The sequence below is a fragment of the Hemitrygon akajei genome, unplaced genomic scaffold (genome assembly GCF_048418815.1).
Source record: "Hemitrygon akajei unplaced genomic scaffold, sHemAka1.3 Scf000172, whole genome shotgun sequence".
Taxonomy (NCBI): domain Eukaryota; kingdom Metazoa; phylum Chordata; class Chondrichthyes; order Myliobatiformes; family Dasyatidae; genus Hemitrygon; species Hemitrygon akajei.
In genome coordinates this window covers 391980-411608 of record NW_027332058.1, presented here as the reverse complement: position 1 = coordinate 411608, position 19629 = coordinate 391980, and positions in this window count along the sequence as shown.

The following is a 19629-nucleotide window of genomic DNA, read 5'->3' as shown; positions in this document are numbered from 1 at the left end:
TTAGAAGTCATTACAGAGTCATTAAAAGTCTTTGTTACCCACCCAAACCCCCAAACAGCTGGGGAATTGGGGAGGAAAGGTGCCTTTCTCACAAAGTAATGCAAGCCATCTTTAGAAATAGACTTTCTGCAGATGATAACTGGACCTTGTGGAGTCATTCCCCTGTGCTGGTGAACGTATCACTGAGCTGATACAAACTCACTGGACACTGCTGAACTCGACAGTTACAATTCGGATCTGTGTCCAGGTGGATGTTGTCTGCTCATCGCGTGTTGACGGATCCGATGTTGGGTGCAAAAAGCTAAATCTCATTGCGATGCTGCCAACTCACTGCGAGCTCGGACCAGTCCCGATCTGACCGTCGGGGTGCTCACTGTGAATTCCGTCCGCTCTCCTTGTGACGGCGATGTAGCAAACCTGAGGTCACAACCTTAGAGGTCCTGCCCTTTAACTTGGCACCTAACTCCCTATGCAGAACTACATCACTCGTCCTACCCATGTCATTGATACCTACATGGACCACGACTTCTGGATGTGCACCCTTCCACTTAGAAATGCTGAGGACACTATCCGAGACATCCTGGCCCCTAGCACCCAGGAGGCAAATAACACCCGGCAACTGCTCCGTTTCCTCCCCGTCTGCGAGAAGCACCGGCTTTATACGTCAATTGAGCGGTGAGTATTTACACTGCAGGGCGAGATTTATTATTGAACGTGGTTCGGCGATGACAACAGCGGAGATATTGTCAAAAATCAAAATAAGATGCAGGATGAATTTAATCATTGATCGGTAGCGAAGGTCGCCGAAGGGTCTGCTCTCATGATCTGTCTCCCTCAGGCTGCAAACCAGTTTTATTCTCCCCCGTTGTCACGTTCTCCAATGACCGCCAGTTTTTGCATTGTCAAGGTGGAAAAAGAAAACCTCCTACCACCACTGAGAAGAGCTTAGACCTTTGTTTATTAATTAGTTGATTAATTGACAGAAGCGGATATTTCGCTGCGTTGATGAACTGTTCTCTGAATTTGGACTGAGTTACCCCGTAAATAAACGTGTTTGTGCAGCAACTTAATACCATCAGCATGTATCTGGAGTGTTCAATTATGTATTCCGGATCGTTGTAATTATTTTGATCTAATCCAGCAATGGTGTTGTAAAGGAATTCGGCAACAGTTACCGACCACAGGATGATGATGCTCCCGGAGATGGTGAGAAGTAAGATCACAGATCTCCTCCTGCTCTCCATCTCCGGGTCACTGCGGTTCTCTGCCTTGTTCTGACCCCTCAGCCCCTTACGGACGCGACTCGTCACTAAAATGTGTCTGACTGTCAGAACGTTGAACAGTAGTATTAACACGAACGGGAGTAATGGCACAAGAACGGTAGAACACATTTTATATCCCACCCACCCGAGATCCGTATAGTAACTCGGCTTAGGAATACAGTCCCAGGGTATATTGTCGATCACTTTCGCAGGACCATATCTGAAGAAATAGGGCACATTTTTAACACAGAACAGAACACCGGTTGCTGTCAGAACCACAGCCACAGTTTTTCCGGTGCAATACTTTGCTTTCCACTTCTGACAACAGATGGCGACAAACCGATCAAAGGTGAATGTGACGGTGAACCAGACAGAACAGTCCATGACTACAACTCCCAGTGCAGAGATCACACTGCACACGGGGGTGATGTCCAGAAAAGTCCCGGGGAAGTAATAATAACTGATTAGCCACAGTATGACCTCAACGATGATGGTTAGTAGATCCGCCATTGCCATGGCCACCAAGTAGCGAGTGGTGCAGGTGGAGAGGCCGCACTTTCCCCGGGACAGGATCACAATCGCCACTAAATTCACTGTGGACAAAGCAAAAAGCATGGGTTAATTATTGTTTCACCGATCAGTGGGCGACAGGGCCGAGATAAGCTGGAGATTGAGAACAAACTTTGCAGACAACTCAGTTCTGGATGATTAAAAGGGGTAAAGCCGGAGTCGCAGACAAATGCCTTAAACCAGTGCATGGTGGGTGAATCGGTACGTTACTCGGTATGTGAAGAGAAGCAGAATTTGTGAAGTAGGCATTGTCAATATGTCGCCGAGGGCGCTTTAGCTAATTAAATACATATCTCCAACCACAAGGTTTTCGACAAATGTTTAAAGCCTGGATAACTCGGCAACGTTCTCAGTGACGTAATTGCCACGTTCCCGTCACCTATGTTGGGCAATTCTCCCTATACAGCGAAGCCGCTTTCCCTCACCCTGAGTCCATTAGAAAGTCCAAGGCAAATTTAAATTCCGCCGTTCGCCAGTCTTTGCCTCCACCTGGATTGCCCGTTTGTCACTAGCCCACTGGGGCCCCGCATCCTTCGCTGTTTTGAAATTTTGCACGTGCTCTTGTTTGGGTTGTTTTCCCCACTGTACCAAGGAACGCGATGAGACAGCTCCAAATTTCGCTTTAATGATTCTGCCTGACCCGCTGATCTTTTCGGATATTTTGCACGTTGGTGTTTAGATCATCACAAACAACGTAGGTAGATCAAAACATCTGCCTCCTTTCAGGTTGCTGCAGATGATTGAATGTTTGATGCGATTGTTCCAGAGAGGAGTATCGCCTGTACCCCTTCTGACCTTCTGCGCACGACACTGGGCTCCCTCTTCACTTCACTACACAGGGCGTGGAAGCAAACCCTGGTGCACTAAAACGCACACAGCCGCGTATTTCAATTTCTCGGAACTCACGATGGTTCGGAGTCTAACTCGCGAGAGATTTCTATCCCCTGAATCCCATCGTGGTTTCGCTTCCCTCATTCCCTTCAAGCTTGCAGCAATTTCTTAAAACAGAGTGCAATACCTTTAAATCTGAATTAATCGCCTGCTGCGTTATCGATGCGGAATTACACCAAGTAGACCGTAGAGGTGCCGAGCGCGCTGGATTATCGGAGTTGACTTTGGCAGCGTCTCTGCATTGATAAATCAACACTATCTGCCATGAATTCACACAATGAATCTATCTCTCTGAGCTTACACTCTCCATCTGTTTCAACTGCCGGTTTACTTTCAGCCAATTAAACTGCAAGGGAACTCTGAACGAACACAAAGGGTTTTGTCACAATGTCTACACCGCACTCACTGACACACCGGCATCACAACGCTGTCCGTAATGGCATGACTCCAAAGACCGCGCACACTGAACTGCAAATGTTAGTTCGCCCATGATCTTACCAGGAACACCAATAACGGCAATGATCAAGTAATATATCTTTCTCACGCGGTAAAATGTTTCGAGCATCTTGTGTGAGATTCAGCCTGTCTTCCAGCTGTCTGCGATCTCGCTGAAGAAACTCTGAGCTGATGAATCTCCACGGTCATTCATTTATACTCGCTCCAGCACACTGAACATTCAATACTACACAAGGCTGACGTGTCTTCCAACAGCTGGGTTAAAAACAAACATGATGTCATTCAAGTAAAATCCCAATTGTGATGAGGTATGAATAGCTTGACACGAAATTGCAACATCTCAAAGATGAAGAAATGACGATTGGAGAAGTCAGTGAATGTTGTTGTTAAACACTCTCAGGCTCGCCTCTTGGTTTCATGATTGTTATTGTCCGTTTATAACATCCATGGACTTTATCATCATAAACTAATGCTGTAACGTCACCGGACTGCGTATTGTCTCGGAATATAAATATACATATAAAATAATATTTCTTAGTACATTTGCGTAACCCAGTAAAAAACCTTAAACGAAAATGTCACCCAGCTTTACGAAGTTGCTGAACACATGAAAACCGTGAATCAAATTAATTGCAATAGACGCAAAATGCTAGGAGACCTGGTCAGTTCACGCATTATATATGGAAACGAATAAACAGTAGACACTTTCGGACAAGACCACTCTTCATATTAATTAACGCTTCGTCAGGAACCTCAACTACATCGAGAAAAAGCCGAATTTCCCAGTGGCCAACCATTGCCACGAATATCCTCAGTCCTGTTCCGGAATATCTGTCCATGGCCTCCCCTTCTGACAACATTAAGCCAGTCTCAAGCTGGAGGATTAACACCTTGCTGTCCGTCTCTGTAACCTCTAATATTATGGCAAGGACGCGGATATCTTTAGGTAGCGGTATATACCGCTCCCTTTTCCCTTTTCTGCTGGCTCTTACTCTTCTCCTCGTTCGTCTGTCAACACCACTGCCCCCTCTTTCCCATCGTTCAATGATCCAATCCGCTCACTCCCCTCTCCTATCAGATTCCTTTTTCTCCAGCCCTTTGACTTTTTCGGTTATCACCCACCGCCACTTGTTTCGCCCGCCCCTCAATCCACACCTTGCATTACCCATCACCTTACAGCTTGTCCTGTTCCCCTTATCGCAACCTTCTTACTCCCGATATCTTCCCCTTTTCATTCTACCTCAAAACTGGGTCGCGGCCCGAAAAGCTGACTCTTTATTCATTTTGGCAGATTGTGCCAGAGCTGCTGAATTCCCCTAACATCTATTATGTGATCAAAGCGATGAAGCCCCTCACCTAGTAAACCAGTTCCCGTCAAGGTTCACGCCGGTATGAAGCGAAATAACTCAATCACCGTGCACATGACCGTCGGACTGGTGCAAATGCTTAAACTACAGAGCATCTGCATTCATTAGCTTTCACTGTCCAGATGCTGGTTTCAGAACTAAGCCAATGGGATGTCGGTTATGGGATTGCATTCATTAGGTGGGCAGTAAAGGGCAGACAGGGGTTAATTTTAAAGTACGTGGTGACGACCTTCCAAGAGTAGGGCTGGGCGACGAGTGACGGACAAGGAACCGAAAGTTCAACATCAGTTCAAGTGGGGATGCGGATTCATAATGTTGTTTTCTACATTGTCCACCTTTACTGACGGGAAGTCATGATACAGTAATATTTCATATTGGTCTGAATCAGAGCCTCTTAACCTCCCAGCCATCTTTGGGTATAGACTGTGATCAGATTGGAGCCGATTCAAAGGGCATCAATATAGAAGCTGTGGAAGACAGAACATTTCAGATATCCGCAGCGAATCTGCCCTGAGGCGGAGGAGAAAGAGTTTCTTCACAAAGAAGTTAAAAATATATATATGAGCAGCATACATGTGTTCAGTATTGAAACCATTCATTTGGCCAGAGCGAGAGAGAGAGAGAGAGAGAGAGAGAGAGAGAGAGAGAGAGAGAGAGAGAGAGAGAGAGAGAGAGAGAGAGAGAGAGAGAGAGAGAGAGAGAGAGAGAGAGAGAGAGAGAGAGAGAGAGAGAGAGAGAGAGAGAGAGAGAGAGAGAAAATAGGATAGGTAACAACAGTAAAAGGAGCCTGACATCCCCTTCCGAATTGCGGTCAACCACTTCTACGCTGGTTGTTCTCCACAGAATTGTCGCTGCCAGTACACCTGACACCTTCTATTCCGATCCTTTTGCTTGTCAGAGCAATCTGTTATGTTCTGCTTCCATTGACACAATCTAATCTGACTGACCGTTGTCAGCTTCTCACTGGATCTGACCCAAGGGTACAAACAGTATTGTCAATTGGCTCTTTCCCTCATACCTGAGGTCCAGGTAAGTTATTGTTTTACTCTCCAATTCAGACTGGTTCAGACCAGACTGGAAGCTAGCCAAACACCTGATCCAGGTGACCAGATCACGTGATTCTCCTTCTATAACCCTGCTATTCAACAGAATGTGCAGCGGTTTAACGGAATAAGGTCTCAGAATTAGAAAATTATCAACACACATTTAAAAACCGCATGATGTCCACGTTTAGTTGCTCTGTTCCGATCAACAACCAATTCACTAAATGGAGACTACAAGCACAGTCTCAAAATGGAAACATCCATCCCTGCGACGATATGTCAGACCAAGGACTTTTTCTTTGTTTATGTCCACTTACCGGTTACAGTTCCTGTGGACAGGGTATCCATATGTCTGTCCGTCTGCCTGTCTCCCACCTGCTGCTGTGTGAAAAAGACTAAGGAGATGGCGGTGGACCTGAGGAGGGCTAAGGCACCGGTGACGCCTGTTTCCATCCAAGGGGTCAGTGTGGACATGGTGGAGGATTACAAATACCTGGGGATACGAATTGACAATAAACTGAACTGGTCAAAGAACACTGAGGCTGTCTACAAGAAGGGTCGGAGCCGTCTCTACTTCCCGAGGAGACTGAGGTTCTTTAACATCTGCCGGACGATGCTGAGGATGTTCTATGAGTCTGTGGTGGCCAGTGCTATCATGTTTGCTGTTGTGTGCTGGGGCAGCAGTCTGAGGGTAGCAGACACCAACAGAATCAACAAACTCATTCATAAGGCCAGTGATGTTGTGGGGGTGGAACTGGACTCTCTGACGGTGGTGTCTGAAAAGAGGATGCTGTCCAAGTTGCATGCCATCTTGGACAATGACTCCCATCCGCTCCATAATATACTGGTTACGCACAGGACTACATTCAGCCAGAGACTCATTCCACCGAGATGTAACATTAAGCGTCATAGGAAGTCATTCCTGCCCGTGGCCATCAAACTTTACAACTCCTCCCTCGGAGTGTCAGGCACCCTGAGCCAATAGGCTGGTCCTGGACTTATTTCCACTTGGCATAATTTACTTATTATTATTTAATTATTTATGGTTTTATATTGCTATATTTCTACACTATTCTTGGTTGGTGCGACTGTAACAAAATCCATTTTCCCTCGGCATCAATAAAGTATATCTGTCTGTTTGTGTTATACATTGCGACCTCGATCCAATTGATTTCAGAAAGAGATGGAACTTCTTTGTTCTCAATCTTGATTAAATGGTGGAGAAGAGTTGATGGCAAATGGCTTAATTCTGCTCCTAAGTCTTATGGTCTTATGGTCTAAGATGTATGTACTCTCAGATGGGTACGAAGTGGGTTTGCCAATCATAGGACATTTCAAGAGCATTTTCAAAGGCCGACTGGATTTTATGACACATTCACCGGACAATCAGCAGAGTGCAATTTCTTACCTGGGCTCCCAATTTTTGTCTGAATTGATGATATATTGCTAGGCGGACTTGGACAAGAAAACATAAGCCAAGGTTGACGAGCACTGGCTGTGTAAACTGAGAGGGCAATCAACTCAGATCAAATTCTCAGCCCGAAACTGGTGCCGTTGACATGCAGCAGAATGATGTAAAAAGTGTATGATTCTGGACTGGATAAAGATTAACATCAAGTGCATTGCACCCCACAACGTTGGAAGCGCTACACAAGATCACGAGGCTACTATGTCACATGACCTCAATGTCCCAGTAACGTTCGTCCGACCAGAGAGACTATAATTACTCGGAAGTTGACAATGTTTGATTGGAACCCGAATGACGACCTGATTTTTCGGACACGAACGAAACAACGTATTTTTTTGAATTTTTGAAGAAAATGGAATGCAATTAGGAACCACCGTGTATGATACGTCAACATGATACACGGGTAATATCGACATTAACATCTGAAACTATTGTCTGATTTCCACACGCACGCTGCGACTCCCTGTTTCCATTTGCAATCACATTGAATATTATAATTAAATCTCTCTCTCTCTCTCTCTCTCTCTCTCTCTCTCTCTCTCTCTCTCTCTCTCTCTCTCGTTGTCTCTGAATTTTTTAGTTTATCATCTTGAATGTGTTGATCTGTTATACGAATATACGAATGTTTGTGTGTGTGTGTGTGTGTGTGTGTGTGTGTGTGTGTGTGTGTGTGTGTACACTTGGTCCTGCATTGCCACAAGAACCCCTTTGTTTCTGGGAGGTCTCCAACTGTTACCTAGGTGTCCAACGGTTCCCTGTGTAAATCTAGTCTGCTCAGGTCATAGGATTCTTCCATCGTGGGTCTATTAGACATCTTTTTCTTCAATGGTCATCATTACTTCTTTTCTTCTGAATTGTGCTCTCATATTAGTTCAGTGATTTGTACTTCTTATCAGAATTGCCTGTGCTCGCGTCGAATGCTGAATACTGTTTTCATTGATGAAAATATATTGTCGGAAGGTTTATCTGACTAGATGTGTCTTCAGTAAATGTTTAATGTCTGTTATTCTTCGTCCTCCTTCTATACTAGATACTGCTAATCTAAGCGAGTTCGAATATACATTTTCACCTAAAATTTGCCATTTCAAATTTTACTTTTTTTAAAATTTCCAGATCGGTGGCGGATCAAGTAATTATGACACAATAATGCGTTAACATGGGTGCAGTGAACGTACATTGCCTTTGTTGTATGTTTACTGTTGAGCTGCGTTTAACAGATTTTCTGAAGCCTTCAAGCAAATTCTTTCAAAAGGCTTTCCTTTATGAATCTATGATGTATTTTCATTTGATTGTTGATATGCCAGATAGTTACATGTCATATTCTTCCATCGGTTGTATTGTATCCCGCTGCTCTGTCTTATATCTATTAGCTCTGTTGCACCTTCCTTTATGTTAAATGCTCGACACTCATCCAGTCCAAAATTCATGTGTATAACTTTCGAAAATAGTTCTGGTATTTGAATTAATTCTTTTCGTTTCACTGCTGAAGGGGCAAATAATTTCAAATTAAACATGTATAGAAGGGGTGTTAAAATATAATCGATTTCATTGTTTCTGAATTGATGTCCATTTTCGTCCGATTCAGTAAATTAGATTGCGGATGCATAATTTGACAGATCCTTAGTGGATTTACACATTTGCTCTGGGGGGAAAAAAAAACCTCGGTTTATTTTGATAACGGTAGTTGTTCTATTTTGTTTGTTAGATACAGTAATTACACTACTCTAATGCTTCATCACATGTTGAAGAAATTTCACAAGAAACGGGTGCAATTTATATATTTTAAGAGCGTCTATTCACCATGAGTGCAGGACAAGTCAAATGCCTTATGGGAGTCAATATAGCAACAGGAAAGTTTTCTGTTTTTCCGCCGGACATGATTTAGAATTAAGGAATCTACTACAGTTTATTCTTTACATCCTTTCGCGCGATTAAGGCATCCTTTATGCCTTTCTGAGTTGTGATCAGTTGCGAGATGCATCATGTCACATTTCTATATAGAGAGTAGCTAGTAAACCAGTAATATCGAGCAACTGATACCTCATTTGTGATTTCCCCTTTAGGTTGGATGTATGTTTTATTATCTGCGTTGTCTGAGCAGTCAGTGTCCAGCGCTGGAACCTGCGGAAATGGGAGGCGTCTGAGCAGACGGGGCGACGTTTCAACGAAACAGTGGTGACCATAGTGGGATTAATACCATTATTGGTATGTTTGACAATTTATCTTAAGGCTGTAAGCTGCTCTTTCGACCAAAGTAACAGAGTCAGACGGCAGGAAACGTGATGTATATTGGGCTCAGTGTTAGTAACGGTCGATACTGCGGGCATCGTCTCAATGGCGACAGGCGTTATGAGATGATATCAGATGAAATGAACAAAGACAAATCTCTATCAGTAACAGTATATCAAGCGTGTCATCCATAGCGAAGAGTGAATGGAGAGTTACGTCCACCGGGAACAGTTGATGACGGGGCAAATCCTCCAAGAACAATGGAGCTAGGGATACGCAACTGGGAGACAAGGATGGCTCGTTACCCCACCGTGTTCAATGGATGGAGGAGTAAATTTCATCGGCAACAATAGATGTCCGGTCACTCCACCCCTCCTCAGGGATCAAAGACGTTGGTTCATCCCCAGCGGGTTCAGTTGACGGTTGGTCAGCCCGGCGTGATCAATGGACTGCGGGTCACTTACACAAGGAACATTGGATAGAGGGTCAACACCACCCGGGTCAATGTCTGAGGCTTCACTACCACCGGGAACAATGAATGGAGGTTCAACAGCACACGGGTCAATGGCTGAGGATTCACTACCACCGGGAACAATGAATGGAGGTTCAACACCACACGGGTCAATGGCTGAGGGCTTCACTACCACCGGGAACAATGAATGGAGGTTCAACAGCACACGGGTCAACGGCTGAGGCTTCATTACCACCGGGAACAATGAATGGAGGTTCAACACCACACGGGTCAATGGCTGAGGGCTTCACTACCACCGGGAACAATGAATGGAGGTTCAACACCACACGGGTCAATGACTGAGGCTTCACTACCACCGGGAACAATGAATGGAGGTTCAACACCACACGGGTCAATGGCTGAGGCTTCACTAACACCGGGAACAATGAATGGAGGTTCAACACCACACGGGTCAATGACTGAGGCTTCACTACTACCGGGAACAATGAATGGAGGTTCAACACCACACGGGTCAATGACTGAGACTTCACAACCACCGGGAACAATGAATGGAGATTCAGCACCACACGGGTCAATGGCTGAGGCTTCACTACCACCGGGAACAATGAATGGAGGTTCAACACCACACGGGTCAATGACTGAGGCTTCACTACAACCGGGAACAATGAATGGAGGTTCAACACCACACGGGTCAATGACTGAGACTTCACTACCACCGGGAACAATGAATGGAGATTCAGCACCACACGGGTCAATGGCTGAGGCTTCACTAACACCGGGAACAATGAATGGAGGTTCAACACCACACGGGTCAATGACTGAGGCTTCACTACTACCGGGAACAATGAATGGAGGTTCAACACCACACGGGTCAATGACTGAGACTTCACTACCACCGGGAACAATGAATGGAGATTCAGCACCACACGGGTCAATGGCTGAGGCTTCACTACCACCGGGAACAATGAATGGAGGTTCAACACCACACGGGTCAATGGCTGAGGCTTCACTACCACCGGGAACAATGAATGGAGGTTCAACACCACACGGGTCAATGACTGAGGCTTCACTACTACCGGGAACAATGAATGGAGGTTCAACACCACACGGGTCAATGACTGAGGCTTCACTACCACCGGCAACAATGAATGGAGAGTTCAACACCACACGGGTCAATGGCTGAGGCTTCACTACCACCGGGAACAATGAATGGAGGTTCAACACCACACGGGTCAATGACTGAGACTTCACTACCACCGGGAACAATGAATGGAGATTCAGCACCACACGGGTCAATGGCTGAGGCTTCACTACCACAGGGAACAATGAATGGAGGGTCAACACAACACGGGTCAATGACTGAGGCTTCACTAACACCGGTAACAATGAATGGAGGTTCAACACCACACGGGTCAATGACTGAGGCTTCACTACCACCGGGAACAATGAATGGAGGTTCAACACCACACGGGTCAATGGCTGAGGCTTCACTACCACCAGGAACAATGAATGGAGGATCAACACCACACGGGTCAATGGCTGAGGCTTCAAAACCACAGGGAACAATGCATGGAGGGTCAACACCACACGGGTCAATGGCTGAGGCTTCACTACCACAGGGAACAATGAATGGAGGGTCAACACCACACGGGTCAATGGCTGAGGATTCACTACCACAGGGAACAATGAATGGAGGGTCAACACCACACGGGTCAATGGCTGAGGATTCACTACCACAGGGAACAATGAATGGAGGGTCAACACCAAACGGGTCAATGGCTGAGGGTTCACTACCACCCGCAACAATGAATGGAGGTTCAACACCACACGGGTCAATGGCTGAGGCTTCACTACCACAGGGAACAATGAATGTTCAACACCACACGGGTCAATGGCTGAGGCTTCACTACCACAGGGAACAATGAATGGAGGGTCAACACCACACGGGTCAATGGCTGAGGCTTCACTATCACCGGGAACAGTGAATGGAGGGTCAAAACCACACGGGTCAATGACTGAGGCTTCGCTACCACAGGGAACAATGAATGGAGGGTCAATACCACACGGGTCAATGACTGAGGCTTCACTACCACCGGGCACAATGAATGGAGGGTCAACACCACACGGGTCAATGGCTGAGGCTTCGCTACCACCGGGAACAATGAATGGAGGTTCAACAGCACACGGGTCAATGGCTGAGGCTTCACTACCACCGGGAACAATGAATGGAGGGTCAACACCACACGGGTCAATGGCTGAGGCTTCACTACCACAGGGAACAGTGAATGTAGGGTCAACACCACACGGGTCAATGAAAGAGGCTTCACTACCACCGGGAACAATGAATGGCGGTTCAACACCACACGGGTCAATGACTGAGGCTTCACTACCACCGGAAACAATGAATGGAGGGTCAACACCACACGGGTCAATGGCTGAGGCTTCACTACCACAGGGAACAGTGAATGTAGGGCCAAAACCACACAGGTCAATGAAAGAGGCTTCACTACCACCGGGCACAATGAATGGAGGGTCAACACCACACGGATCAATGGCTGAGACTTCACTACCACCGGGAACAATGAATGGAGGTTCAACACCACACGGGTCAATGGCTGAGGCTTCACTACCACAGGGAACAATGAATGGAGGTTCAACACCACACGGGTCAATGGCTGAGGCTTCACTACCACCGAGAACAATGAATGGAGGTTCAACACCACACGGGTCAATGGCTGAGGTTTCACTACCACAGGGAACAATGAATGGAGGTTCAACACCACACGGGTCAATGGCTGAGGCTTCACTACCACCGGGAACAATGAGTGGAGTTTCAACACCACACGGGTCAATGGCTGAGGCTTCACTACCACCGGGAAAAATGAATGGAGGTTCAGCAGTACACCGGTCAATGACTGAGGCTTCACTACCACCGGGAACAATGAATGGATGTTCAACACCACACGGGTCAATGGCTGAGGCTTCACTACCACCGGGAACAATGAATGGAGGTTCAACAGTACACCGGTCAATGACTGAGGCTTCACTACCACAGGGAACAATGAATGGAGGGTCAACACCACACGGGTCAATGGCTGAGGCTTCACTACCACCGGGAAAAATGAATGGAGGTTCAACAGTACACCGGTCAATGACTGAGGCTTCACTACCACCGGGAACAATGAATGGAGGTTCAACACCACACGGGTCAATGGCTGAGGCTTCTCTACCACCGGGAACAGTGAATGGAGGTTCAACACCACTCGGGTCAATGGCTGAGGCTTCACTACCACCGGGAACAATGAATGGAGGTTCAACACCACACGGGTCAATGGCTGAGGCTTCACTACCACCGGGAACAATGAATGGAGGTTCAACACCACACGGGTCAATGACTGAGGCTTCACTACCACCGGGCACAATGAATGGAGGGTCAACACCACACGGGTCAATGGCTGAGGCTTTACTACCACCGGGAAAAATGAATGGAGGTTCAACAGTACACCGGTCAATGACTGAGGCTTCACTACCACCGGGAACAATGAGTGGAGGTTCAACACCACACGGGTCAATGGCTGAGGCTTCTCTACCACCGGGAACAGTGAATGGAGGTTCAACACCACTCGGGTCAATGGCTGAGGCTTCACTACCACCGGGAACAATGAATGGAGGTTCATCACCACACGGGTCAGTGGCTGAGGCTTCACTACCACCGGGAACAATGAATGGGGTTTCAACACCACACGGGTCAATGGCTGAGGCTTCACTACCACCCGCAGCAATGAATGGAGGTTCAACACCACACGGGTCAATGGCTGAGGCTTCACTACCACCGGGAACAATGAATGGAGGGTCAACACCACACGGGTCAATGACTGAGGCTTCACTACCACCGGGAACAATGAATGGAGGTTCAACACCACACGGGTCAATGACTGAGGCTTCACTACCACCGGGAACTATGAATGGAGGTTCAACACCACACGGGTCAACGGCTAAGGATTCACTATCACCGGGATCAATGAATGGAGGTTCAACACCACACGGGTCAATGGCTGAGGCTTCACTACCACCGGGAACAATGAATGGAGGTTCAACACCACACGGGTCAACGGCTAAGGATTCACTATCACCGGGATCAATGAATGGAGGTTCAACACCACACGGGTCAATGGCTGAGGCTTCACTACCACCCGCAACAATGAATGGAGGTTCAACACCACACGGGTCAACGGCTAAGGATTCACTATCACCGGGATCAATGAATGGAGGTTCAACACCACACGGGTCAATGGCTGAGGCTTCATTACCACCGGGAAAAATGAATGGAGGTTCAACACCACACGGGTCAACGGCTAAGGATTCACTATCACCGGGAACAATGAATGGAGGTTCAACACCACACGGGTCAATGACTGAGGCATCACTACCACCGGGAACAATGAATGGAGGGTCAACCCCACACGGGTCAATGGCTGAGGCTTCACTACCACCCGCAGCAATGAATGGAGGTTCAACACTACACGGGTCAATGGCTGAGGCTTCACTACCACCCGCAACATTGAATGGAGGTTCAACACCACACGAGTCAATGACTGAGGATCCACTACCACCGGGAACAATGAATGGAGGGTCAACACCACACGGGTCAATGGCTGAGGGTTCAATACCACCAGGAACAATGAATGGAGGTTCAACACCACACGGGTCAATGGCTGAGGGTTCACTACCACCGGGAACAATGAATGGAGGTTCAACAGCACACGGGTCAATGACTGAGGCTTCCCTACCACCGGTAACAATGAATGGAGGTTCAACAGCACACGGGTCAATGATTGAGGCTTCACTACCACCGGGAACAATGAATGGAGGTTCAACACCACACGGGTCAATGGCTGAGGCTTCACTACCACCGGGAACAATGAATGGAGGTTCAACAGCACACGGGTCAATGGCTGAGGCTTCACTACCACCCGGAACAATGAATGGAGGGTCAACAGCACACGGGTCAATGACTGAGGCTTCACTACCACCGGGAACAATGAATGGAGGTTCAACACCACACGGGTCAATGGCTGAGCCTTCACTGCCACCGGGAAAAATGAATGGAGGTTCAACACCACACGGGTCAATGGCTGAGGCTTCACTACCACCGGGAACAATGAATGGAGGGTCAACACCACACGGGTCAATGGCTGAGGCTTCACGACCACCGGGAACAATGAATGGAGGTTCAACACCACACGGGTCAATGGCTGAGGCTTCACTACCACCGGGAACAATGAATGGAGGTTCAACAGCACACGGGTCAATGACTGAGGCTTCACTACCACCGAGAACAATGAATGGAGGTTCAACACCACACGGGTCAATGGCTGAGGCTTCACAACCAACGGGAACAATGAATGGAGGGTCAACACCACACGAGTCAATTGCTGAGGCTTCACTACCACAGGGAATAGTGAATGTAGGGTCAAAACCAAACGGGTCAATTAAAGAGGCTTGACTACCACCGGGAACAATGAATGGAGGTTCAACACCACACGGGTCAATGGCTGAGGCTTCACTACCACCGGGAACAATGAATGGAGGTTCAACACCACACGGGTCAATGGCTGAGGCTTCACTACCACCGGGAACAATGAATGGAGGGTCAACACCACACGGGTCAATGGCTGAGGCTTCACTACCACAGGGAACAGTGAATGTAGGGTCAACACCACACGGGTCAATGAAAGAGGCTTCACTACCACCGGGAACAATGAATGACGGTTCAACACCACACGGGTCAATGACTGAGGCTTCACTACCACCGGAAACAATGAATGGAGGGTCAACACCACACGGGTCAATGGCTGAGGCTTCACTACCACAGGGAACAGTGAATGTAGGGCCAAAACCACACAGGTCAATGAAAGAGGCTTCACTACCACCGGGCACAATGAATGGAGGGTCAACACCACACGGATCAATGGCTGAGACTTCACTACCACCGGGAACAATGAATGGAGGTTCAACACCACACGGGTCAATGACTGAGGCTTCACTACCACCGGGAACAATGAATGGAGGGTCAACACCACACGGGTCAATGACTGAGGCTTCACTACCACCGGGAACAATGAATGGAGGTTCAACACCACACGGGTCAATGGCTGAGGCTTCACTAACACCGGGAACAATGAATGGAGGTTCAACACCACACGGGTCAATGACTGAGGCTTCACTACTACCGGGAACAATGAATGGAGGTTCAACACCACACGGGTCAATGACTGAGACTTCACAACCACCGGGAACAATGAATGGAGATTCAGCACCACACGGGTCAATGGCTGAGGCTTCACTACCACCGGGAACAATGAATGGAGGTTCAACACCACACGGGTCAATGACTGAGGCTTCACTACAACCGGGAACAATGAATGGAGGTTCAACACCACACGGGTCAATGACTGAGACTTCACTACCACCGGGAACAATGAATGGAGATTCAGCACCACACGGGTCAATGGCTGAGGCTTCACTAACACCGGGAACAATGAATGGAGGTTCAACACCACACGGGTCAATGACTGAGGCTTCACTACTACCGGGAACAATGAATGGAGGTTCAACACCACACGGGTCAATGACTGAGACTTCACTACCACCGGGAACAATGAATGGAGATTCAGCACCACACGGGTCAATGGCTGAGGCTTCACTACCACCGGGAACAATGAATGGAGGTTCAACACCACACGGGTCAATGGCTGAGGCTTCACTACCACCGGGAACAATGAATGGAGGTTCAACACCACACGGGTCAATGACTGAGGCTTCACTACTACCGGGAACAATGAATGGAGGTTCAACACCACACGGGTCAATGACTGAGGCTTCACTACCACCGGCAACAATGAATGGAGAGTTCAACACCACACGGGTCAATGGCTGAGGCTTCACTACCACCGGGAACAATGAATGGAGGTTCAACACCACACGGGTCAATGACTGAGACTTCACTACCACCGGGAACAATGAATGGAGATTCAGCACCACACGGGTCAATGGCTGAGGCTTCACTACCACAGGGAACAATGAATGGAGGGTCAACACAACACGGGTCAATGACTGAGGCTTCACTAACACCGGTAACAATGAATGGAGGTTCAACACCACACGGGTCAATGACTGAGGCTTCACTACCACCGGGAACAATGAATGGAGGTTCAACACCACACGGGTCAATGGCTGAGGCTTCACTACCACCAGGAACAATGAATGGAGGATCAACACCACACGGGTCAATGGCTGAGGCTTCAAAACCACAGGGAACAATGCATGGAGGGTCAACACCACACGGGTCAATGGCTGAGGCTTCACTACCACAGGGAACAATGAATGGAGGGTCAACACCACACGGGTCAATGGCTGAGGATTCACTACCACAGGGAACAATGAATGGAGGGTCAACACCACACGGGTCAATGGCTGAGGATTCACTACCACAGGGAACAATGAATGGAGGGTCAACACCAAACGGGTCAATGGCTGAGGGTTCACTACCACCCGCAACAATGAATGGAGGTTCAACACCACACGGGTCAATGGCTGAGGCTTCACTACCACAGGGAACAATGAATGTTCAACACCACACGGGTCAATGGCTGAGGCTTCACTACCACAGGGAACAATGAATGGAGGGTCAACACCACACGGGTCAATGGCTGAGGCTTCACTATCACCGGGAACAGTGAATGGAGGGTCAAAACCACACGGGTCAATGACTGAGGCTTCGCTACCACAGGGAACAATGAATGGAGGGTCAATACCACACGGGTCAATGACTGAGGCTTCACTACCACCGGGCACAATGAATGGAGGGTCAACACCACACGGGTCAATGGCTGAGGCTTCGCTACCACCGGGAACAATGAATGGAGGTTCAACAGCACACGGGTCAATGGCTGAGGCTTCACTACCACCGGGAACAATGAATGGAGGGTCAACACCACACGGGTCAATGGCTGAGGCTTCACTACCACAGGGAACAGTGAATGTAGGGTCAACACCACACGGGTCAATGAAAGAGGCTTCACTACCACCGGGAACAATGAATGGCGGTTCAACACCACACGGGTCAATGACTGAGGCTTCACTACCACCGGAAACAATGAATGGAGGGTCAACACCACACGGGTCAATGGCTGAGGCTTCACTACCACAGGGAACAGTGAATGTAGGGCCAAAACCACACAGGTCAATGAAAGAGGCTTCACTACCACCGGGCACAATGAATGGAGGGTCAACACCGCACGGATCAATGGCTGAGACTTCACTACCACCGGGAACAATGAATGGAGGTTCAACACCACACGGGTCAATGGCTGAGGCTTCACTACCACAGGGAACAATTAATGGAGGTTCAACACCACACGGGTCAATGGCTGAGGCTTCACTACCACCGAGAACAATGAATGGAGGTTCAACACCACACGGGTCAATGGCTGAGGTTTCACTACCACAGGGAACAATGAATGGAGGTTCAACACCACACGGGTCAATGGCTGAGGCTTCACTACCACCGGGAACAATGAGTGGAGTTTCAACACCACACGGGTCAATGGCTGAGGCTTCACTACCACCGGGAAAAATGAATGGAGGTTCAGCAGTACACCGGTCAATGACTGAGGCTTCACTACCACCGGGAACAATGAATGGATGTTCAACACCACACGGGTCAATGGCTGAGGCTTCACTACCACCGGGAACAATGAATGGAGGTTCAACAGTACACCGGTCAATGACTGAGGCTTCACTACCACAGGGAACAATGAATGGAGGGTCAACACCACACGGGTCAATGGCTGAGGCTTCACTACCACCGGGAAAAATGAATGGAGGTTCAACAGTACACCGGTCAATGACTGAGGCTTCACTACCACCGGGAACAATGAATGGAGGTTCAACACCACACGGGTCAATGGCTGAGGCTTCTCTACCACCGGGAACAGTGAATGGAGGTTCAACACCACTCGGGTCAATGGCTGAGGCTTCACTACCACCGGGAACAATGAATGGAGGTTCAACACCACACGGGTCAATGGCTGAGGCTTCACTACCACCGGGAACAATGAATGGAGGTTCAACACCACACGGGTCAATGACTGAGGCTTCACTACCACCGGGCACAATGAATGGAGGGTCAACACCACACGGGTCAATGGCTGAGGCTTTACTACCACCGGGAAAAATGAATGGAGGTTCAACAGTACACCGGTCAATGACTGAGGCTTCACTACCACCGGGAACAATGAGTGGAGGTTCAACACCACACGGGTCAATGGCTGAGGCTTCTCTACCACCGGGAACAGTGAATGGAGGTTCAACACCACTCGGGTCAATGGCTGAGGCTTCACTACCACCGGGAACAATGAATGGAGGTTCATCACCACACGGGTCAGTGGCTGAGGCTTCACTACCACCGGGAACAATGAATGGGGTTTCAACACCACACGGGTCAATGGCTGAGGCTTCACTACCACCCGCAGCAATGAATGGAGGTTCAACACCACACGGGTCAATGGCTGAGGCTTCACTACCACCGGGAACAATGAATGGAGGGTCAACACCACACGGGTCAATGACTGAGGCTTCACTACCACCGGGAACAATGAATGGAGGTTCAACACCACACGGGTCAATGACTGAGGCTTCACTACCACCGGGAACTATGAATGGAGGTTCAACACCACACGGGTCAACGGCTAAGGATTCACTATCACCGGGATCAATGAATGGAGGTTCAACACCACACGGGTCAATGGCTGAGGCTTCACTACCACCGGGAACAATGAATGGAGGTTCAACACCACACGGGTCAACG